The sequence below is a fragment of the Perognathus longimembris genome, chromosome 19 (genome assembly GCF_023159225.1).
Source record: "Perognathus longimembris pacificus isolate PPM17 chromosome 19, ASM2315922v1, whole genome shotgun sequence".
NCBI classification, from domain to species: domain Eukaryota; kingdom Metazoa; phylum Chordata; class Mammalia; order Rodentia; family Heteromyidae; genus Perognathus; species Perognathus longimembris.
In genome coordinates this window covers 8,258,955-8,284,550 of record NC_063179.1, presented here as the reverse complement: position 1 = coordinate 8,284,550, position 25,596 = coordinate 8,258,955, and the positions used below count along the sequence as shown (strand labels likewise).

At 40.3% G+C, this 25,596-nt stretch overlaps 1 protein-coding gene and 1 long non-coding RNA gene across 2 annotated transcripts in view; one reads left to right on the top strand and one right to left on the bottom strand.

The window, feature by feature from the left end:
* Positions 1-25,596, bottom strand: part of Fbxl7 (F-box and leucine rich repeat protein 7) — a 334,704-nt gene that overhangs the window by 270,014 nt on the left and 39,094 nt on the right. The gene's annotated exons all lie outside the window — the stretch shown is intronic.
* LOC125367708 lies at positions 1,586-2,642 on the top strand. Its single transcript, XR_007214132.1, has 2 exons — positions 1,586-1,729; positions 1,782-2,642. It is a non-coding gene; the product is annotated as an uncharacterized LOC125367708 (long non-coding RNA).

Genomic DNA, 25,596 nt, shown 5'->3' with positions numbered 1-25,596 from the left:
GGTCATACATTAGCCTGACATGATCCTCACAGGGCATCCTCTCAGTCTTCAGAACATATGATACCCTTTTGCTTTCAAGAATTAATAAGGAATCCATCGACTCGATCCTTTTCTTTGTGGTGCTAGGGATTGAGCCCAGGGTCTTACAAATAACCTGAAACTGGGTTTGGTAGCAAGTGCTTTGTAGTGATCTATTCGGGAGGCAAAGGCAGAGATATCATGTGTTCAAGGCCAACCTGGGCAACATAGTGAGACCATGTACCAAATAAATTAATAAAAAACCAAATATTATATCGTTCTCTAGGTGCATATGTGGAACGGAGGCCTACTAATGCCAAGGTTACTGGATGCTCTGATCAGAACTGTGGCATCTCTTGTCTTATATATTTGCCTTCTTTCTCACAAAATGTATTTTATGTGTAATTCCACTAGTTCCAACAATAAGCAAACCCCTGGCATCTCTATGTGATCCACACTAATTCAGTGACTTCCATTTAAACAACAGAGACTGGTAGTCTTTAAAGAATTATAAAATGAATAAGTTTCTTTTTTAAAAAAATAGCCAATGGAACCAAACTCCTTGAGAGCTGAACGAAGAAAGGCCCTGGTGGTGTTAGTCTTCAAGAGTTTATAGTTCCATAATTACTCCATGACAATGATGGAAACACAAGTTTGGAGGTCAGAGGTGACATTTCTATAACTGGGAAGAAGGTCAAACAATATGTCTCTCAGTTCTGCAGAACCTGTCAGTGGAGAATATAATGTGATTCTTGCTGTGTGTCTGAGCTCTCCGTGTGTCAGCTGGCCACTGATTTACACATCAGTACTTTCAAATGGGTAGTAACTTGAGTCTAAAGTATTGTTTAAAGTGATGACTTATTTGGGAGAATAACAGCATTCATTTCAAGAAACGTGACCATTCAGTTGTGACAGTAAATAAATCACACCACAGTCTCCTTGCAATCTACCAACGTCGAGCCATAAATCTTTGGCTTCAGCTTTTTACCAGACATATTGCTGCAGAGGAAAAGTCTACTTTTAACTTGGTGACCTCCATCCTGCCTCTGCTGGACAGTAAATCTGATGCAAAATGAGCAAATATGGGTGGCTGAGATTCAACCTGGCATAACATTGAGGCTTTGTCAAGGATCCCAGAATTTAGAGAGTTTTTAGGAACAAGAAAAAAAGTGAAAAATAAAAACATATGCTGAACAGCTGGGGAAAAGGAATGAAAGCATGGGAAGAGATTACACCTTACCAAGGAAAATTCTAAGAGACTTTTTCGTCTACATGATCCATTTTAGAGATTTTAATCCCGAGAATTAGTGTCTCTATAGATGTGAGCTGGTAAAGTATAGTCTGTGAATTCATTCATTCTTTCATTCATTTTGTAAAGCTTAACAAATAGTGTTTGGTTAATCTCTTGCTTGCTCTGGGGATCTGGGACAATTATTTGAATTTGCTACAGCTCAATTCCTTTATCCTTAAAGTTGTGATGACCTCTGTGCTTAGGTGCTAGGACACCACAACCATAACCTGCATACTCTGAGCCAGACACCATGCCAAAGCCACAAACTTCCAACAATGAATGAAGCAAACCAGATCCCTGCCTTTAGCACAGGACATAACCAGGTAAGTGAAACCTAAGCGCAGAACTACAAAATCTACCAAGTGCCGAGAGGAATTGCATTGGGTCCTGCTAAATGAAGGGCAGAACTTCAGAGATGAGGTTTTCATGATGGCTTCACAGATCTGCAGAGTTCTGAGCTGAAAGCTTTGAGACAAACAGCCACAAAAAGAGATAACACAAAAATCCTTCAAGGACAATGATTTAGAAAAAGACCCTTATTGTGGAATTAGCCTGGCGTGTTTTAGAAATGGAAAAGGTTTAGGTAAGGGGCAATCATGCAGGACCCTAGTAGAATGGTAAGGAATTTAGCTTTAGTCCACATAGATTTGGAAGTCAATGTATGGTTTTCCAGAATGACATTAGTGATTTCTGTTCTTAAAGATGTTGCTGCCTGCTGGCTGGTGACTGGACCAGGGAAATTCACAATGGAATGGAGCATCAGGGGAATCCTCAAGACACTTGAATAAAAGACAATGATCATTTAGCATTGGCCGTGACCTTGGACAGATGCAGACAGAATCTGAGATGGCTCCCCAAGTCATGGTCACAAGTGCCTCTTTGTAGGCAAAAGCATTATAAGATACATAGCTTAAAAACAAGTTTAAATTGTCCCAATGTGTGGAAATCTACCAGGTGCTTTTTTCATAAAAGCTACTGGTCAATTAATTTGTCAAGTGCTTTTCAGTTCATAATATTGTCTACATGCTTGTTTAGATTGAGATGTCAAAGAGTCAACTACTTGTAAAGGAAAACTAAGATGGGTAAATGGTACTGTTGCGCAGACTCTAGACAATTCTGCATTGTTCCCACCTGAGATGGAATTTGAAATTGAGTAGAATTGGGAACAGGAAATAGAGAGTTGGTGATGGGGGAGGACCAGCGAGGTGTTTCCCACTGCAGCTGTCTGGTGAAGCAACGGACAAGAGTCACCTTGTCCCTCAGCTCCCCATCTAGAGGTTACAGTAGGAAATACTTTACTTGTTCGGTTGGAAACTATCACACTGCTTTGAGAAAATAACAAGGGAGGAAAGAAGAGAGACAGTAAAAGAAGGAAGAAAGGAGAGTGAGAAAAAAGAAGGGAGAAGGAGGAGAAGTAAGGCCTGTTTTGTCCTCACCCAGTAGTGCTAATGCTGGCTCCCAAACCTACAACTCTGAGCTGCTCATCAATCTCAATACCCCCCAGATTCTGTGTAGAACAAACACGGAAAGCAAAGGAAGTTCTGAGCCAAATATTGGAGTCTAACTTAGAAAAATGAGCTTTGCAATGACAGCACATATTTTTAAGAGCTTATTGGGATCTAACTACGGAGACTGGCTCCAAGCCTTGTAGTCCCACATATTTTCTTGATTCCTAAATTAATCATTTTTAAATCATCTGTCTTAAAATGAGCCAAATGGAATCTTCCTCCAGAAATATCCATCCCACAATTAAAACCAAGATAACATTTATGTCACTATCCCTGAACAAAAATTTGATTTAGATTTAATAAGGTGTATGCTCATATGTAATATATATGAAGGAGTCTGAAAAGGAATATTTAAGAAGCTACAACTCTAGCATAAAGCAATATCAGCTTTAACATCCCGTCAGGATTTATTAGGTACAGCTTAGCAAATTGATGGAGTTCTAATTAATGATATCTGAGTCCCTGATGGAAGAAAAATGATTATAACTTCTTATCAGCGTATCTATAGTCATGTTCTTTTCAATTAATATGACTCCAAAGAAAACCCAGATTAAACCTAACTCACATTATCACAGGTAGTACATCACAGTTATAGTGCTAACAATGATTTGGAATTTTAATTTTAAATATTTTACTGTTTTATTCTGCAAACGGTCTTACGGATGTTTTAAGAGAATAAGGTTTTCCATGGAACAGGAGGCTCCTCTATCTCTGCTAAAAAAAAAAAAAATTAAAAATCGCTATTTTTTTGTTTGTTTGTTTGTTTGCCAGTCCTGGGCCTTGGACTCAGGCCCTGAGCACTGTCCCTGGCTTCTTTTTGCTCAAGGCTAGCACTCTACCACTTGAGCCACAGCACCACTACTGGCTTTTTTCTATATATGTCGTACTTGGGAATTGAACCCAGGGCTTCATGTATACGAGGCAAGCACTCTTGCCGCTAGGCCATATTCCCAGCCTCTATCAGAAAGAATGACATTGTCCCATTTGTGAGGAAATGGAAGGACTTGGAAAAAAATTATACTAAGTGAAATGAGCCAGACCCAAAGAAACATGGACTATATGGTCTCCCTCATAGAGAATAATTAGCACAAGTTTAGGGCAGTCGTAGCAGAGGATCACAAGAGCCTAATAGCTATGCCCTTATGAACATATAAGATGATGCTAAGTGAAAGGAACTTCATGATATGGAAACAACTGTTATATCACTGTTGTAATTACTTTCAACATGCCATGTGAAACAGTAGCTTCTATTGTTGATGATCCTCTTGTATCCTTTCCTTTGGTTGTACTCGCACTATCACTGTATCTTATCTGAGTACATTGGAAAGTGTATATACTGGTATTTGAACTAGGGAAGTAAAAGGGAATATCAAAAGTGAGAGACAAAGGATAGAAAGACAAATGACTACAAAAGCAATACTTGCAAAACCATTTGGTATAAACCAACTGAACAACTCATGGGGGGAGTGGGAAGAGGGGAGAGGGAGGGGAATGAAGGAGGAGGTAACAAAAAGTATAAGAAATGTACCCTAAGGCCTAACGTATGAAACTGTAACCTCTCTGTACATCACTTTGACAATAAATAAGAAAAAAATGCTATTTTTTTAGTTCCTCATCTTTTGGATCTTTTATTTTCTATGCTCCACTTAAATGTTCTCATGTTTTTCTGTAAGCGTGGATGAATAATCACATGTTACAGTATGGTCATCTCTGACCCAGTACACTTTTCCATTCTTTCTTTTATGTAATGCAATTTTAAATGGGTTCTCCTTTACTGAATACTCTATAATGAACAAAGACTCTCAAAGATTCTCTTATCTCCAATTAATCACCAGAAAACTGGAAGTGGCATGGTGACTCAAAGATGTAGAACACTAGCCTTGAGCCAAAAGACCTCAGGGACAGCATGCAGGTTCAAGCCCCATGACTGACTAAAAGAAAAAAAAAGATTAGACAATCTTTATAAATGCTTCACAGCATCAGAACAGTGAGAACATTTTCTTCTTCTTCGTTTGTGTGGGGAGTACTATCTACTATCTCAGGGTATTCACAGTTTGTTAAGAGGTGCTTCTTATTTTAATCCTTAAATTATCTGGAGTATATTTTCATGCAATGAGTCTAATAGGATCTAGCCTAACTATATTTTTCTAAACTGATAACCAGTGGTCCCCAAAACATATATTCCATCATTTGTCTTTTCTTATATTTATTTGCAGTTTCATTCTTTCAATAGATTAAATTCACCTGCAATTTGAGTTTATTTCCTTCTTGGTTTATACATTTACTTATGTACATGAGTTCTTTTTTAAATCCTTAGTTATAAATCATATGTTTATTAGTGTCATAGTTTTACTAATATCTCCATTCCTCAATAGTCTGAAAGTTGCACTATATCAGGCCATCTTTCTATTTTGTTTAGCACTTCTAACCTCATGGTTAGCACTTAATGGCTACCTCGTGTGTGCCAGTACATGAACACATGGTCAGACAGTATTTCCAACTGAGTATATATGAAGACACTATGAGATGAGTTGGCATATCTCAGAGATTGGAGGTAAGGTTTGATTGAGTTTTGAATTTTCTTTGCTATCCAACCCAGGAGTCAAATTCAGATTATTTTGCCTCTGGAAGCAGACATCTTCATGAGATACTAGGAAGCCCATGTGCCCAGAATTGACTGGTGGTAGCACACGAGAACTATCCTTGCTAACGTAGCTTGTCTTGCCTACAGCCCTCTGGTTCTTTTAGGCCACCATCTTACTTCATGCATTCTGTGATCATTAGTAGTTACTGATCTGGACCTTAGCCTGAAATAGCATTCTTGATTTCTTGGTGTTCTTGGGGGAAAAAAATAAGAATGATTGCCAGGGGGTTCTGTTTTTATTCCAGGATCAAACTGAAGTGGACTGCAAAATCCAGAATGAAAAATCAGACTCCTGGGATCAGGTTTGATTCCCTGGGGGAAAATATTTCTTTTAAAAGACAACAATTGTCAGTCACCTGCAGTAACTTACCCAGCTGTGGCTGGAACAAGACCAGTCAGGTGAGGGAAAGAGCTCCGGGGAGAAGGTACAAGCCAGTTACCAGCTAGTGGTTGTTTGAATTGGGTCTGACATGCATCCCTAATCCCATGACCAAAGATTAACTGGAAACAAGTTAATTCATAGATAATAAAGGAAATTATACATATGAATACCTTGTAATTTTACTTGCAAGTATTTATAAGTAATGTTATTTATAAAAAAATTATGAATATGTTAACTTGTAAATACTACATAATAAGAATTACTGGAGGTAAAATCATAGCTCAACTGGTAGAGCCTAGTAAGCAGTAGGCCCCGAATTCAAACCTGCAAATCCTAATGGGAAAAAAGAAAAATAAATAAAACAAATCAGAGTTGCTAATGGATCTACAGTCATAGAATTGCTGACCTGATGATTAAAAATAATTCTTGATATGCCAAGTGGGGTACTCGGTAGCCTTGAAGGTAAATTGGATCCATCGACTGAATGAGCCTTCAATGTGGTTTTTGAAGGAATTTTCAAATACTAAGGCCATTCAAGTGTGGCCTTGGTTATGAAATACCAGGAAGCAGTGGGCTCTGCTCCCCAGCCAATAGCGTCTGTCCCTGGGAACTGGAACTATTCGGCCTTGTCTAGTGGTTGGCATAACTCTAAATCCAGGATCTGAGAGATGCCTCTGCCCGCTGGCCATGTCAGCTCCCAGTGGACCACCATGGATCTCCTTCTAACACTTCCCTGTCTCCCTCTCAATGGTACCCTCCCCTATACCTATCAAGACATAGAATCTACGTCTCTGCCCTTGTATCTAGATAGGTTTGTGACTTGGTTTTGGGAAACACTTGGGATCTATCAAAACACCATAAACAAGTGATTTGCACAGATCTAGAAATCAAGGGGCCGTTGTGGTTACAGTGGTCTCAGGGAGGGACTTCTTTGTGGCTCGAAGAAAGCAACCTTACCATACATCATACTTGTACATGGAGGAGAAAGAGGAGCTCTGGTTTCTTCATCTTTTTAAAGAATGTTAATCCAATCACAACTAATCCTCATCACTCAGCTGACATCACCTAGCCATAATTACCAAAGGCACAGTGTGCTCATCCCAGCACATTAGGGGACTACAGTTTTAATGCATGAATCGGAGGAGACAGCCACATTCTGTCTGTAGTGATCAATAAATGCTCACAAGTTACCTCTAATGTTAATTCCTAAAAGCCAGAGACCTTTAAGTTTAACACCAAATGCCAGTGACCTCCAAAATTAAGCGCAAACAGCCAATGTCGATGGAATAAGCTACTCTGAACCCTTCCTCTGCTAGGTGACTGCCCCCAAAGGGCCATTTTGTAAGAAAGCTCCAAGGAGCCCACACAGAAAGGCTGGAGACCCCACGTGGATGTGAAGAGGGGCCCATCCTGTCTAGGATTCTGACTCTCCATCTCAAGTGCTTCACATAAGCCAGCTCCAGCCATTGACTGGCCTTGGAGCCAAGAACTCCCAAATTCCTGGCCCACATAAACCAGAACATTACAAAATAGTGTGTAACGCTGCAGACATTAAGTTTTAAGTTGACTTCTTTTGCAGCCACAGTGACTAGAACATACAGTGACACATCCATAAAAGAACTGCCTTATTATAAGATATTCATACTCACTCTTTTCTAAGGCAATTTTATTTAGTTGAGAGAGGCAACAGTGACTTATAATATTCCTTCCAACACATGCTGACTTTTTGGATAAACAATTATGAGATGTGTTCTTCAGCTGCATCCTAATGGGCACATCATGATAGACAGTGTCCTGCGATCCTATCCTGCTTCTCTCCAGGGTGCCAGCTATTCAGAGTCCAACAGTGATCTATTCAAATTCATCTCCAGAGCTCTACTTCCCACAAGGCTTATGGCCAAGCACTACCAGTGAGAGAGCAAGTTAAAATTTCCATGCAGTGTCACATTAGTCACAAAGGATAACCACACGTCCTGTGAGTGGCATGAAAGGCAAGGACAATTCCCACTGCCCCCCCATAGTAACTTCCCCTGTATACCAAGGTCCATGTACATCTAAAAGCATTGCAGACAAGAAGCCTGAAATGATGATAATGCCAAAGAATACAGCATTGCTAAATCCCGCCCCCAAATAACACATTAATGTCCACCAAAAAGCAAGGCATTTTGGAACCATGATTTATCTACATGTATGTATTTGATGTCAAGCACTGAGACTCAACTGGAAGTGTTGAATAATAGGCGCAGCCAAATCATTTACTTTTCATCAAGATGTCCCATATCAAGGATGACAAAGCCATGTATACATGTTCTGCTGATCCAATACCATTCCATCGCAAGTGAACGAAACCACCTAAATTTTCACTCTGCTTTGGAGGGTAATGGATAGGAACAAAAGGAGCTTAACATTCTGTTTTGTAAGAGTACACCTACTTTGCCTAAAAGGAAATAGAATTATATCAATTTCCCTTTTAAACATATGGTGAGGATGTTTCTTCTTGTCCAAGCTTTAGAGGCATTTTGTATGTCTTGTAGCATCCTGGGGGATCTGAACAATTTGTGCTGAAAATACTAAAAGAAGTAGACATTTTGTGCTTTCTAGATGTTCAGAATTACATCAGAAATGTTGCTGTGGGCTAGTTTGTTTAGACTTTGCCTCCTAAGTCCACTGGGCTTGCCCAAAAGCCCTCAGAAGGCTGACCAGTTAAGACACACCAAGATCTTCTGATGTTCTGTGCCACGCTAGGAGTAATATTGCTTTCCATTGAGATAATTGTTGCCCAAAGGGGATTTTTTTTTCACCTAACCCACTGTTTCATCCATCACTTATTTCAGAACATGATCCCACCTCCTGTTCCCTATGCCTCTCTTTTATATAAGATACTTTTTGGCAGGAAGTTCCAGAAATTTCTCTATTCTCACAAGAATATCTCTAGGCCCTTTCCCAGTATAATAAAGAAGCGTTTTTATGTCATGGGTGATGGCCAGTTAATGTGGATGTTTCTCTGGATGAAGTACAGCATTATCAGCCAAGGGAAACACCTGCACAGCTCTGTGTTCCTGCATTACATCCATGACCGCACATCCCATAAACAAAGAATGAGAACCCCAAGAACAAAAACCACAGGTGCTGAGGGGAAAACAGTCAATCTGTAATGCGTGACAATCTTTTCAAAACAAACGCAATTGTAAAGGTAGAAATCTAGCTAGGAAACATGGGCATCAGAGCAGACACTCTGTAATTATAATGTATTTGTATAATGTAGTCTTATAAGGTATTTGCTAATGTATGCACTGTATTTTATGATGTTTGTATAACTATTTTTATAATGACCATGGATGAAAGAACAAAGACAGAGATCCTTGGAGACACAAGAGTGGCAGACAAATGCAATTGATTGCATTCAGCCGGACCTTGTGGTTTCTATTTTCTGAGCACAGATTTAACTGAATTGTTCTTTAGACCTCGTGGTCTCAAACTAATATATGATCAGGACCGTAGATAAATACAATCACACGTTTTACCTATTAATAGTAGTATGCATTAACGGAATCAAGACCAAAACAAAAACAACTAAAACCCACTTTGATTTACTTGGCAATGGCCACGCCCTGGGAACACATCCCGCCACAAGTCTTCCTGAAGTGAAGATAGAGCGCAGCCAGCTGCACGGAGAACCCATTACTCTCTGTCACAATATTATCCGCCTTTCCCTCCACCACAACTGATGCCCACAGGAAACTGACACTGGTGGAGGAAGAACAGAAATGCCTGCATGACGTGGAGATGATGGAAGCCAGACCCCGAAGAACCCACAGGCTGCCTTGCAATAATAAATGCCACATGATGACATCGCCAGAGAGCATGGCAAGCCTGAGGGGCTGAGGATGGGAAGAGGATAGTTACCGGATTATAAAGAATGAGCGATTGAGCCACGCTTGTCAGACGTTGTTTCATGGTAAGCAGATTAAAATGGAGCAAGGCTCCAAGGAGGTTCTGTCATCCGGGCTGCTCCTCAAAACATTTCACATGAACTCTCATGACTTGGGAGACTTTATCCAAGTCCTTCCTGAAACCTTCATGGCAAAAGAACTGATCCCGCTCGCTGAACTCAGCTCCTACTTTGGAAATATTTTAATGCTGGCTATATTCTTATCACCGTTAGAGAATCCTCAGGATACAGAGATGATCAGAAAAAGTCTTCTGCCTTAGAGAATGGGAATGCAGATACACAGACAGACAAGCGAGGGAATTGGAAAGATTGTACTGACTACTGTAGCAAGATGTATAAACACTTGGTAATGACGATCCAAACTGATGACCCAAACCCCAGCCAACTACTTCACCTAAATCTCGAGCTCTATCCAATTATCAAGGGTAAAGAAAGGTAACTGAAATGTCAGTTCCTCCAGCCTTCCTTTAAGTTAAACAAAACCTTTATATCACCTGTATCATTGCCTTGTGGTGAATTTTGCCACACGCTGAGTATTAACACTATAAAAATAATATTTCATACTATTTTATAACAAAATATATCTTATATTCTCAAAAGACAGAGCTTCTTGCTCACTTATAAATTCTACATCTTGAAATGTTATCATTCTATTATGAGACCTCAGCTGATGACATTCAAGTGTCATCACCTCTCATATTCCTTGAAAATGGTTCACCATAAACTCAGTTTGATGATAGAAGGGGACACAATATCAAGAACTGTATCTCTAGTAACCATTAGTTTTGACATTGGTTAGTGAACCACTCCATTGTATCAGCTACCATTGGAAGCTATAAATCAAACACACACACACACACACACACACACACACACACACACACACAGAATGTGATCAAATCAGAAGTGGAGAACACATCACTGAGGACAATGAATGTCAGGTTCCAACTGTTTCACTCTGTTTATAGGCCTCTTGTTCTTCTTCATAAACTGCAGTGCTTTGCTCCTTAGAGCAGGGTGCAGTAAGACAGGCATGTTGTACTAAAACCAAAAAAAGGAGTAAGTAGCTACAGATTACACCATATTTCCCAACAGATATAAACAAGCACTCAGTGCATTTCATTCTGTTTATGTTATGACATGCGAGCTTAAAAACAGTTGACGTCTACCATATAAGAAAAAGCAACAGTTACCAGTCATGCATCACAGAAAATAAAATGTCCTGCTGAGCAGTCTAAAACCTAAGGACCAAGAAACAAAAACATTTTTCAAAGTAAAGGAACACTCTCATATTATCACAGGCTTAAAACATAAAGCCACCATAAAAGAAACATTTAGTCTAAAACAATATAGCCCACCACTTATGGGTCTCACACAGAAAGATTCATAGGGATATGTCTTCTGTGATCACTAAAAACAGAAAGATATTATGACTGAAAAGAACCAAGAAAACACATGCATTCAAGTAATTTTCAATTCCCTATTGGGCCTCATCCAACAATCAAGCTCTAGATTTGCTTCATATTTCAAGGGAAAGGCAGTACAACCAAACACAAATGATCAAAGTCAATAAAAAAGGCAAGAAGGAGGATGAGTTTATACAAAAACTCATTTCTATGTCAGAATAAGTTAGGGGGCAACCTTGGACTATGCCACAATTCAGGTTCAGAAAAAAAAATCGAGATATGACTTTTGAGGGGCTTAGTTTTGTCGTTGTTTATTTGTTTTTCGAATCCAGGATTGTTGGATCACAGCACTGCGGGGGTGGGGATGGGGATGGGGGCGCTGTCCCACAAACACTTGGATGTTTGGCAGTTACATCTAGTTTCTACCTAGTGGAGGACAGCAGCAACTGCTCCTTTATTTCCCAGTTATGACAATAAAAAAGTGACTCCAGATAACAAAGTGTCAGCCCCCTTGAAAGCAAACCTTCTCCAGTTGAAACCTACTGTTCGAATGCAATAATGACAAGGGAAATCATAATTCTTGAGAAGCGAAGACCATAGATGCAAGCAATCTACTTCTGTCCAAGGCGTTCCTGTCAACCTTCTGTGTTCTCTGCTCAAGAGGTAGAGTGTGGAAACGCAAACCAGCCTCTGGATACCCTTGGGCCAACTAAGAATCTCCTTTATCTCACACATACTTTTGAAAGATACTCATGAAATGTGCTAGGGATACAACATCCTGAGATAGAAGGGAGCAGGCTGAATATCCCTGGTTCTGGCCCAGTTCCCTCTTAAGAAAGGATTGTCACGTACTGCTTTCGTCCAGCGTACTGCTCAAGGTATCAACCATAGAGAGCTGTTTCTAGAGTCCCCTGGCCCCAGTGCATGTGGGCATACATCGCTGAGACCTTCAGCTTACCTGAGCGTATAGGCTCAAAGGAAACCTGTGCCGTCCATCTGTAAGTCCCAAACCTTCATGAGTACAAGAGTGCCTTTGAAACTTGCATATGAATTTACTCTATGTCACTGAACTCAAACAAGTTGGTCACTAATGTCTTTTTGTTTCATAGGAAGTAACTCAGATCTCTCCTTCTCAAAGTGATCTTCAAAAGAAATACTCCCCTGGGGGCTGATGTTTACAATTTAAACATAGATATTTAACAAAAGAAACTGTGGGTGCCAAGCCTATTGAAGACATTAGCAAGTTTGCTAGAATTTTTTTTGGCAAGTCCTGGGCCTTGGACTCAGGGCCTGAGCACTGTCCCTGGCTTCTTTTTGCTCAAGGCTAGCACTCTACCTCTTGAGCCACAGTGCCCCTTCTGGCTTTTTCTATATATGTGGTGCTGGGGAATTGAACCCAGGGCCTCATGTATACGAGACAAGCACTCTTGCCACTAGGCCATATCCCCAGCCCAAGTTTGCTAGAATTTTTTAGAAACCAGCCACAGGAAGAAAACTCTTTGAAAACTGTCCTGGAGGTAAAGAAAGTATAGGGGTTTCATTCTGTCTGAACAAGTCATCAAATGTAAGGCTAATGTTCAATTCAATACATCAGTCTTATTGTTTGTATGACACAAAATTGTTTGTCTGACTCAGCTAGCTTTGTTACATATTTTGGGGGGGACAGTGAGGAGCTTGAGATCCTTGTTTGAGGTCATGTGTACCAAGGACCATGCAATAAATGATTGCCCTTCATGAGGTACTTCCCTTGTGGACTACAATGAACCAGGGCACGCTGACATTACTCGCGAGTATTGGCCAGTTGAGGCAGGGCATCCAAGGAGCTAAACAGATGACCCTATAACAGAAGAAACCTTGACAGAAGTCATTGATTATGCAAGACCATCTGTTTCAGAGGGGAAACAAAGGTAATTCAAAAATGTGAGTGGAGTCTTGCCTTGCAGGTCAACCCTTGTAATACCAAGTGAATCACAATATAACATTTCTCTTCAGCCAACACCACCTTCACTAAAACCCCTGTTGTGCATTTCTTCTTCTACCAACAAAATCAAAATTATCATTTTACTGTGATTCAAAACTTTATTAAAAAGAAAACAAAAGGTATTTTTTTCTGACTCTGGTTGTTTTACTGGTGATCTTGAGAAACCTCTATTAAAGCTTGCTGCTCACTCCTCTGTCTCTCCATGTAAAGCCAATGGGAATGCATGGCCTTTAGCAAACACTGTGCAATTTCCAGAGTCTCAGACAAGAAGGGCTCGGAGCCACTCTGCAACTGAGCAAACATTGATTGAGCTGCTGTATTGCTCACTGAGCCTTAGAATTAAAAATAAATAACGTTTGAGCTGTCTCTCTTCAAAGATTTCACAGTCTATTATATAAGACAAACATCTGCTATAAACCCCAAAATGAAATGAGAGAGGTGTGCCCAGGCTCTCTAGAGGAGGGACAAGAGGGCGATTAACTTCGCTTGATGAATCTGGGCTCCGGGAAGGCACTGTCGGGACCCAGAGAAGACAGATGCTCTCTGTCCCTTCCTGGTCCTGCCTTACAAAGAAAACTATATGCATAAAGTGAATACACTTAGATTCATGAGAATCAAGAGCTGTCTTCCTACAAGGGTAGAAAGCAGTCGTGAAATGTGAAAGTACAGTGTGGGAAAGGTGGATGAGTGCAGGTGAGTTCACACTGCTTCCCACGGCCATTTGAGAGAGGGAAGTGTACAAGTGTGAGTCTCCATGTCTTCCTCCTACCCCATCTTCATATTACTTGCACATTAAACCAATCAACGTTCAGCAATAGACAACCAACTCGGCAGACACTCTCTCTCACCTCCTCAAATCCCAGAGCTGGAGTCAATTATAGCCCCGGACTTTCTACTCTAGACTTTCTACTCAAGTGATGAAACAACCCCAGCCGTAATCATGAGGTAGGCATGCATGCACGTATAGATATATGGATATAATCTAGGGTACCCTAATAAAACAAGCAGCGTTGTCTTTTTGTGCGTGTCTTATCCTTATTCTTGCTGTTATTAAATACTTTTTATTTAACTCAAATCTGTATTTGTTTTTATTTACATTATCTTTAAGTAGCTATAGAAATGGGTTTTGATTCAACATGTGGTGTTATTAAATTCTATTATTTGTTTTGTTCTGTTTCGTGCCTGTCCCGGGGCTTGAGCTCAGGGTTTGGGCTCTGTCCCTGAGCTTAGATTTTGCTCAAGGCTACAGCACAACCACTTGAACCCCAGTTCCACTTCCAGCTTTTTTTGGGGGGTTGGTGGGAGTGCTTAATTGGAGGTGAGAGTCTCACAAACTTTCCTGCCTGGGCTGGCTTCAAACCTCAATCCTCAGTTCTCAGCCTCCTCTATCCTACTATTAATAAAGTCTGACACTGTGGAAAAGAAATAAAAGATTCAGTAACCGTGCCAAAATTACGACAGCATTGAAAAAATTTTTGGTGATTTCGGCATGTCGGCTCAAGCCTGGAATTTTTAATTTTAGAAACCTAGATGGTAGAGATTAGGGCAGCCCAGGAAGAAAGAAGCCCATGATATCCCATCTCAGCCAATGGCTGGGAGCCGCAGTGAGCCTCAGTTTCCCCAGGTTTGGGAGAAGCACCGGGGCTGGACACAAAGACACCCACCTCTCATCCCCAGAGATAAGGGAAACACAGGTAGAAGAATGTCAACGCAGGTTGGCTTGGGCATGAAACAAGGGCCGATCCTGACAATATCTAAAGCAAAGAGGGCTTGGAAGGATAGCTAAAGTGATAGTGCATATGCCTAGCAACTCTGTTACCTCGAGTTCAATTCCCAGCACCAACAAAAACAAAAAAGAAAAGAAATAGAAAACAAAAAGTGTAGCTAAAGCTGTGTGCAAGAGGCTCATGCTGAAATACTAGCAAATCCAGAGGGTCACATGTAAGGGATCCCAGGCAAAAAGGTGACCAAAGCCCATCTCAATAGAAAGACCTAGGCTTCATAGCACACAGCAGTAATCCGGATATGGGTAAAAGTGCAAAGGTCTTGGAATATTCCCTCCCAATGTTGCTTGCATTGTTGCTGGTAGAAGTTGTTTTTTTTTTTTTTTTAAAGATGGCCGTGACTGTATTTAATAGGGCTTCCACTAGGCTAGTTATGAGGCATTGTTTGGGAAGGGAAACAAAATAAAGGCACTAGATATAAGTGGCCAAGTCAAAGTCTTGGTTAGTTTTTATGATTTCACGTCCATTTGGGGATTTGAATCTGCTTGTGGAAAACAGATGTTTGGCTGCTAACACACATGACATTTTAAAGTTTCATTTCATAAAAAATTAAAGCACAGCTATAAACCAGAAGCTCAAAAGGAACCAGCCCACACAGTCACAGTCAGAGAAGGGGCCACTGGTGACCCCAGTATAGGCAAAATCGTTTTTATGGAGAGGCAGGAAATGGCAGGGGGAACCGTTTTAGCAAGTTGTCATCCACTTGAGGGAGGTGGTAGAGGTGTGCTCTTGAGCAAAGCTCTACACTTACAGCCACTTCCTTGCTCAGGACCAGCACACTGTATATTCAGTACAGAGCATCATTTGAATGACCCACAGAAGCAAAGGGCAAAAGACTCCCAGTAAGAGTCACCTGGACTTCTGACAAACCTTGACTAAATACAGACATGAAGGTAGACCACATCTTCTAATTTGATTCATCTCATAAAGTTTTTATGCAAAGCAGCAGAAAGAAAAGGCAACATTTTCAAGATGTTTTAGTATGCTAGTCTGTAGTGTCAAAGAAGAAAAATGATTGTGTTTTATATCATTAAAGTTCGTGAATAAAGTAGAAAATCGAGAAAAATGACAGCCATCAGTTATCTATAAAGTCCTAGAATTAGGTGGCATGGAAGTTGGGGCGTATTGGACTAAATCTTTTCAGTTGACATACCAGAAAACCGAAGCCAGGAATATTAGGATGCTTCCCAAATATAAAAGAAATACATCTAAAAATGTCCCTGAGTCTGCAGGAAAAAAAATGTCCCCCAAAGTGGTGCTGATGAGCTGTTAATGTAGATGAAATTAAGTGTGTTGATGTTCTTCCAGTGCAAGGGGCTCAATGTTTCACGTGTAGCAATATCTCAGGAGCTAGGTCAGCATTCCATGCTCATTCCTTTGATAAAAGGGTTTCTTCTCTCAGAGCCTCTACTACAAGGTCCCTGTGCAACTCACTGTTGAGGTTGAGGGTGGACTGGCTCACTAAGAAACCTTCGATCTTCCTACATGTGGAAGTCTTTCAAAGATAATCTGCAAGTTTCTAAGGGAAGGAAGGAAAGACACCATCTACAGGTCAAGAAAGGCAGGAAATACAATATATGACCTCCAATTTCATTACCACCCCCCCCCCAGGCTAAGCAAGACCACCTGAATCCCTTCCAGTAACTACAGAAAAGTAGTCATTAGATTTTTCAAATGCCTGTAATAGTCATTTACAAGGAAATAAAATTCTCCCCCCCCCAAATTTCTTCCTTGCATTGTGATTTATATAGCCAGAACGTGTCTAGATTCCCCAAATTCATATGTCCATTTCGAAATACTGCATTCATAAACTGCTTTGTTAAATGGCAACTCCATTGTAAAACTAAAGATAATTTTTAAAACAACAAAAAAAGGTCCTTTCCCTCCAGTGTTTACTGTGAGTCATGCCATGCTGTGTAACCACACCAGCTCTAAGCAAGGCTCGTGTAGTCACTCCAGTTGGCAAAGGAAATTAAAATAAATACCCCACAGACATCCTTGGGAGAATGGACTCGATTCTAGTTTGGTATTCCTAAGTCACTTGCCTAAACAAAACACGAGAGGCCAAGTCACCTTGGCCAACCCAACTTGGTATAGAAGCAGTGGTTTTCCAGTTTTACTACTTATGCTCCAATCCAGAAAACAGATCCCAGGACAGCCCGGTCTTACTAACATCCATGTTCTCTGGCAACAAAATAATGAGCTTGGACCCTGCACAGTTGTCCATCCAAAATTGAAAAGTGTCGATATCCCAAAGCATTTCATTCCACTGCTCTTTAAATTTTTATTCACATAAATTAGATAAAGGGGTTTCACGGTAATATTTACACTTTCACATATAATTTACTTTGATCAAATTGGTTCCATCTCTACCACCCTTTCAATTCCCTCCTCATCACCTCTATTTTGTCATGTTTTTCCTGGATTTTGTTATGCTATTTCAATACATGGATATAATGTACTTCTAACATATTCTCCTTCTGTCACCCTCTCCTTTATTCTCCTCTCCCTCTACCTTTCGTCACCCCTCCTCCTCTCCATCCCCATGTAAACATATTGTAGCTTTTTCACATGCTAAATTTTAAATGTTTTCTTTTCTTTTTAAAATAAAGAACACACAATGATTGCTGAACCTTTGAATATCAGTGTTGTGCATCATTAGTACCAGATCCAAAAGAGCAAGGCCCAAAGCCTCTTAATGTTCTTAATGTATTTCAGCCATAACTCACACCCGATTATATATTCATCCATACGCCATTGGATGAATTGACTTGTGTGGATTTCATGTCAGAAACATTTGTGAAAGTCATTTGTCTTCAGGGTTACTGGACCATATTTGAACTAAGAGAAGCGATGAAGAAAGTGATATTGTTGCTTACAAAGCAGCTAACTTAAATGATGAATGTGATTTTTTTTCTTTATTCAGGTTCATATAGCTTAGGAAATCTTAAATTTTCCTTTTTTGTTTCTTGCTACTGTTGATTTTGAGAGTGCACCCACTTGTTAAATCAGTACATTGAATACATACTGGAATCCTTTCCCTCTCCTCTTTGAGAAAGCCTATAGCCAAGTTTCACTGAATATATGTTGGTGTACACACACACACACACACACACACACACACACACACACACACACAGATGCTTCCTACCCACTAGACTAAGGGTAAGAATTATTGTCTAAATTAAAATGACAACAATAAATGAAAGTTCTGTGGCTGTGCATTCCTATGGCAACAATACCCACTGTGAATATTTTACAAGAAAGGAGGAAAGGAAATCTTATAATACTGTTCCATGTACTTTTGATAGAAAGAATCTTTTGTCCTGACTATTAATAAGAAAAAGTTGCCTGGTAAATAATGTTTCCATATATCCTGAAAAGACTGTGACTACAAGGAAAGCACTTTCAAGTCATCTGTTAAATGTGCTGACCAGGAAGAAGAATTGCCAATGAACACATCTAAAACTGCTAGGAATTTATTTCAAAAGCTGAAACTGGACATCTCAAAATATGATAGGACACTCTGACACAGAGTGGCTAGAGGAAGATAAGCATTCATTTTTACCCAAATATTTAAAGCAAATACACAAATCTGGGGCTTGACATTTTTCAGCAGTATTATTCAGTATTATGCAGCAGTACAGTATTTAGCCCAAGGATTTCATTTACTGAAGCATCAAGCCTTCCCAAGCCCAAATAATTCCCCAAGTACCTTAGATTCATTTTCCACAAGCAAGGAAGGATCAGTTTTAAAGTCCAGCATTCTAGTTGCCAAAACATCAGCCCAATAGAAATGTTTGAAGAGACAAGTTCAAGTGGAGACTTCAGTTCTTCAGGCAAGCTTCAAGAGCCAGGAGCATACGAGAAAGGAAGAAAACCTCCTCTAAAAGTGCTTGGCTTTCAGGAAGATGGCTCCAAACAGGAAAGTGTGAAATACTTGCAATAAACAGAACTGACTTGCAGAATTCCTTTATTGTTAAAGACTTCAGCAACTGTAGTTCTCACAGCCAGCAAAAACTAAGCAAATGCCAGAAGGCATACTCTAGAAAGTAATTTAGCAGAAAAAATAAACCCAATTCCACTTTCCATATAAGACCAATGCATAAACAGTAAAGCCCAATTAATAGGATGAAGTAGATACAGAACATTAGTTTCCGTCATGCTTGTTTCAACGATCAAGTTCCACTTGCTCAAGAAAATGTCAGCCCAGCTCTGTGCCAAGGTCCAGGCTGACAACTGAAAATCAAAGCAGAGAAAAACACTATCACTATAAAACACTTGGCATTTTCTAGAAAACCCAACAATTCCGCCCCTCAGAGACCCTTCTGTACCTTTGCAGCAGAAAACAAATCCAAACATCGCTCATAGGGCCACAAAAGTGATCAAGTAACCATCAGCAGAAGAGATAAACCACTTGTTTTTATTCTCTAACTATACCCTTTTTAATGTTGGAAACTACTAAACTCTTTCATGCTTACTTTTCTCCATAACAATTAGTATAGGTTTAGGCAAGTCATAGCAGAGCATCACAAGGCCCAATAACTATACCCTTATGAACACATAAGATGATGCTAAGTGAAATGAACTCCATGTTATGGAGACAATTGTTATATCACAGTTGTAACTACTTTCAACATCCCATCTGTATCTGTAGCTTCTATTATTGATGATGTTCTTGTGTCACCTTCCTGTGGTTGTACCTACACTATCTCTGTAATCTTATCTGAGTATATTGGAAACCGTGTATACTGGTATTGGAACTAGGAAATTGAAAGGGAATACCAAAATTGAGAGACACAGGGTAAAAAAAGACAAACAACTACAAAAGCAATACTTGCAAAACTGTTTGGTGAAAGTGAACTGAACACCTCAGGGGGGGAAAGGGAAAGGGGGAGGAGGGAGGGGGGGTATGAGGGACAAGGTAACAAACAGTACAAGAAATGTATCCAATGCCTAATGTATGAAACTGTAACCTCTCTGTACATCAGTTTGATAATAAAAATTGGAAAAAAAACAATTATAAAATAAAAAATAATAATAATTAGTAACATCTAATATATAAATATAGAGAGTTTATTTTATTTAATATCTATGTCTCCACTTGGAAATTAAGATCCACAATGATTAGGATTTTTATATTTATTCATTCTGTCTATAGAGTCTAGAAGAATGTGCGGAACATAGAAAGAAGAAAAGAAGGGAGGAAGAAAGGAATGAAGAGAGGAAAGTAGAAAGGAGGGAGGGAAATAGAAAGGAGGGAGGTAAGGAGAAAAGAGGAAGGGAAGGAGAAAAGAGGGAGGAAAGGAAAAAAGAGGGAGCAAAGAAGGGAGGGAAGAAACAGAGAGAGAAAGGGATAAAGGAAAAGGAGGGAAAACTCTGTCCTCAGAGTAGTGAATATGGTCTTCTATAAAAGATATTGGATCACTTTTAGGGAATAATTCCTAGGCTAAGACACATAAGTAGTCTCTGATATCATTTCTTACTTACAAAGTGGAGGCATTTCAAAGGGAAGGTACTTTTAAATTAAACACACCACATATTTATGCACACATGTGCATGTATTCCTATATGCTCTATAACACTGGTAGGTCCCATTGTCAGCTCCATGTCTCCTTAGTACTCAAATGTTTATGGTGGTATCTCTAGGAGAAGTACAGACCTTTCATAATCTCACTCTGTGTTGGGCTGCATAGTGATTGGTTGAAGGACTTCTAGTAGTTTCAGATATATGTTTCTCCTCAAGGATCTCTGGGAAATGTTTCCTAGCTTCCTAATGTAGTTTGATTCTATATTCCTATGCAGTCTTTTCCCAAAATATACCTTGCTTCTTACACAGTGTATGAACAAACACCATTTCTATAAATAATGGAAATGCCTCTCTTTAACTGTGTACCTCCTCTCTGCCAAGTGTTGCTCTGAGTTTGATACCTGCATTATCTAAGTAGATTCCATAACAGTCGGCAGAGTGATATGCCTTGTGAAGATCTGGTGTCTTGGGCATGGAACACCAAAGATTTCCCTCCAACATCCCAGTCTCCAGAGCGCATGCTCCAAATCGCTGGTGAACCTGCCAAGAATTCTGGGTGCTTTCATATGCACAGCAAACTTGAGTTATGTCTGTGACTCTATAGACTAAAAACTCAACCTCAAGTTCAGAGAGGGGAAAATAGTTCCCCATGGAACGAACCTGACTTGGATGTTATTCAATGTGAGTTTCATTCTCAAATCCCCGGGAAACACACAGATGGCCTTACCTACAAATAGGTATCATTGCTGAGCCCTTGATGAGCAGCCCCAGCTTAGTCAGGAGCCTGGGGTTATTTTTGGAATCCAGAAGCAGAGAACAGGCTATTTCCAGGTGAACTCCCTGGGGCATAGTGAGCTGGGACACAGAGCCACATGTGCGGCATAAGAGCCAAAGCAGCCTGGCACCTGTGAGATTCCCTTGGCCAGCTCCCCTCGGCCTGGCAGTGACCAAGAACAGAATCGGTGCCCTGCGCTCTCAGGTTTGAAGGAGAAATTGAACTCCAATATTTCTTTCTGCATTGTAGAAAGGGAAGTAAAAACTTTATTCTCATAGAAAGCCATAGGAAAAGAAAATCAGCCCAACTTCCTTTGGCTCCAGGAGAGCAGAGCTGAGCCCTGTGTCCCAGAGTGATGCCACTCACAGGGCTGTTACTGTGCAAAATAAGCCACTGTGGGCTTTGTTTGATTAAAAAAAGACTTTGGTAAATATACATAACACAGTATTTGCCATATTGAACCATCCAGTACCATTAATGACATGTGCAATATAACCATCATTACCACTTGTTTCCAAACTTTATTATTCCAAACAGAAGCTCCCTACTTATAGAGTAGTAAGTAACTCCCTCTCCTCCTTCATTCACCTCTTGGTAACCTTTAATCTTTCTGCCTCCATGAATTTCCCTGATCTATGCAGTTAGATAGACGCCTATCCCGTAAACTTCATGTGATTCATAAAATATTAATTCTTTTGTGTCACCCAATGTCAAGGAGTTAGGCTAATGTTGTTACCACACAGTGAGCTCCCAGCATTGTACATGGAGGTCAGGGTCCTCCACAGCACCTGCTCTCGACCCCTGTGTCTCGGCTCCCAGAAGACATTTCAGTTCCAGAGTGCAAGGCTTGCTCTGCCAGGCTGAGAGACAGACTGGAAATCTTTAGCCATTTACATCTACGGCATTCAGCCAATTTGCTTTGGAGAGAATATGCCTGACCCAACTTGTCTCCAAGGTACAAGTAAAGCAGCGACTATACAGATGGTCCATGACATACAGTAGTTTGATTTAGCATTTTCCAATTTTATGATTGTGTGAAGACAATACACATTCAACAGGGAACCAGTGACTCACACCTATAATCCTGGTGACTCAGGCTGAGATCTGAAGAATCACGGTTTGAAGTCAGCCTAGGTAGGAAAGTCCACAAGGTTCTTATTTCAGTTAGCCACTAAGAAGGCAGAAATGGATCTGTGGTCAAGTGGTAGAATGCCAGTCTTGAGGCAAAGAGCTAAGGGACAGACCCGGGCCCTAAGTTCAAGCCCCATTACAGTAAAGACTCTCGGTCAAATTTTGATCTCTCTGAGTCTGGTGAAACAGAATAATGGTTTCTCGTAATGAGAGGTATGCAGTGAGCCACAGCTCCTAGTCACCCCGAGCTCTCAAGGAGAAACAAATGATAGTGTAGCAGCGTGCTGCTGATTTAGGATGCTTAGCGGATTAAGCACACTAAACACAATGCTTTTAACTTACATGGGATGGTTGGATTTAGCCTCACTACAAATCAAGACGCATTCTGAAAGTAATCTAAGGTTCTCTCCTTTTTATTAAAGGATGTCGTTCCCGTCATTATAAAATCTTTATAAAATTTGCTCGTTTTACTTTGAAAGGAAAACACAAGCCACCACTCACTCTACATATAATTATGCACAATTTTGGATTGAATTACATAATGAATTGCCATGATAGATTTTGGAGGTCTTGGTTACATATTTATTAGTTATAAGTACATTCCACAGGACTTAAAAACTAGGTCAATAAAAATCTAAATAAGTAAAAGGTCCCTACATATGAATAACAGATGATCATTTTTCAGGTTAAATTAATAATCTGTTTTTAGTTACTAGCCATTTTTAATCATTGTTTCTTGCTTTAAAATATTATTTAAGCTCAAGCTCTAAATAAGCAAGACATTGGCTATTCACTGACATCATAGTAATTACTATTATTAGTGGTACAGAGACTTTGTGAATATCAAACTAGACATGTGATGTCAGAATACCTGACAAGAAGTTCAACAAGTAGAATAAAATTATTCCTTTATTGAGAGTGGGCTACATTGTATTATGTCTACAAACTCCTCCAAGACTAAGGGATGCCCTGAAATTGGCAAGATGATCTGAGAACAAGAGAAATAAGGGACAGGAAGGAATAAGATTGGTTAGAACAAGAGAAAGAAAGATCTACGCTGCAGACGTAAGCCAAAAACAATTCTGATATTTAAGCTTCTCCCTAGCCAACCCAAGACAAAAGCAGAGATCAAAATCACAACATAGCAAATGAGTACACATATGTATATTAACACATGTACCCAATAATGTAACTGCACCTTCAAATCCAGAAAACAGTTGTCATAACTGCACTTCATTTACAAAACATTTAGTATGCTTTATTAATTGCTAAAGATTGATCTCATATTTCAAAACAAGTGAAATCATGAAATAAATCATGCAAGTCAGTGAGTAAAGATGGATTGGATACACATCTCTATTCAGCTACAAACACAACAGTGTGAAGCTGGACAATGCCGTTTTCCTCCAGTTTCCTAAGTATCCTTTCTAAGCCCAACAGAGCAAAATCCTTGCTCTTGATAATATCGCGAACAATACATACATGACAGACTCCCAGTGTTAGTGCCAGTTGGATAATTATGCATAAGAAATACACTGTTCTCACCCTTTGTAGAAAAAGCTTTGTAAGGCATGTAGGCTCTCTGCTTTAAAAGGGAAACTTTTCAAATATGGTGCCTAACAGCTCACAAGAAAGGGTCCCATGGCAACACAGATGCTCTGGGTCAAGTACGTGTTCTGAGAAAGCAAGCTGCATGCAAATGAACACGAGCCCGTGGACCAGCGCCCGAGCAGGCGGTGTTTTCTCTAATCAAGACTCTCGCCGTGCCATAACATATCAATTCTACAGCAGTGCTGAGCACAACACAAACTTTGAGAGGCAAAAGCAAGGGTCTTCTTGTTAGAACTATTTTCTGTCACATACTTCCAGGCCAAAAGAGTAGATGTACATTTCACCGAAAACTGGGGGGGAGGGGGGAAGAAAAGAAAAATTATAACTGCCACCCTGTTTTGTATGGCCCCAAGCCCAGATTTAAACTTTACCATTTGCTCATGGGCTACTGTGTAAGTCAAGTCTTGAACTGTTTCAGCTGCCTCTGTGGGGAGGTCGGGATGATGGGCGCACGTGTGGGCCAGCCCGCTGTGGGAAGAGGCTTGCCTAGTCAAGGTCAAGGTGAAGAGGAAGGAGCCCGAGGCTTCATTGTCTCTAGGTAGTGCCCAGGCAGAGCTATTTTCTACAAAGAGCTCAGGAGAACTTGGCTCGCCACAAAAGGGATCTGAACTTGATTGGAATATTATCTAAAACAGTTTAATGACAAAGCCAAGACTTTAAGGCCCTGGTTCTATCTCTTGGCCTTTCACCAGCTTGGGCAAGAAGTTACTGGAATTTTCCAAATGCCCTTCTTTGCACCTGTAAAGTGAGAGAGGCTACTAGCGCCTGAAGCTACCAGAAGAACCTCCTGGTTTCTCTGAAGCCTAAATAATCAGTGCTCCCAAATCACCTCTCAGAAGTCCGTGTTTTGATCTATTTTTGTTTGGCAAACCCCATGTCACCATGGCTGCCTGTCACCAATCACACCATCTCAGCTACCAGAAACAATTCAGTCCGTCCAAGAAACCGTTTGCTAACATGATTTCCATTCCAGGCACCAGCCATCTCCCCACAGCTTAGTGACGTAAATGAGTTTTCCAAGCCTCCTTCAAGAGAAAATAAAAAAATACTCAAAGGTTGCTTTTTGAGAAGTCCTGGCAAGCTTCTTCTAGGCTTACATCTTTTGAGGACATTTTTATTTAGAGCACCCCTGAGAAGTGGAAAGAAAAGTTTAATCTCAGACAATGTTCCATTTCTGACAAATATAGCCAATATCCTCTAGCACAGAACATCTCTGAAGTACAGTCTCTAAGGCCTTTATGCATAGAAGCTTCTGGGCTCAGAATCCTGACAAACTCTCTGCAGGTAGGTTGCCCACAGCGGCCCCAAACAGCTCATAGCCCTGCTTCTGTAAGCATTCTGCCATGCTTCCGGGCTGACCTGGCTTCTCTCCTCTGCACTGGATTCATAATGATCACATCTCTAGTCTTCAAAGCCTTCCACAGGGACTACCCCAACATCCTACAGAAATGGAGGCAGTCCACAGAGAGTAGAAAGAGCATCCATGCTTACGTTACAGCTGTCTGTAAGAGGCTGGGGTGTGACTCAATCCAGTAGCACCAATATGATCATCAGAATCAGAGACATATATACATGTGTATATG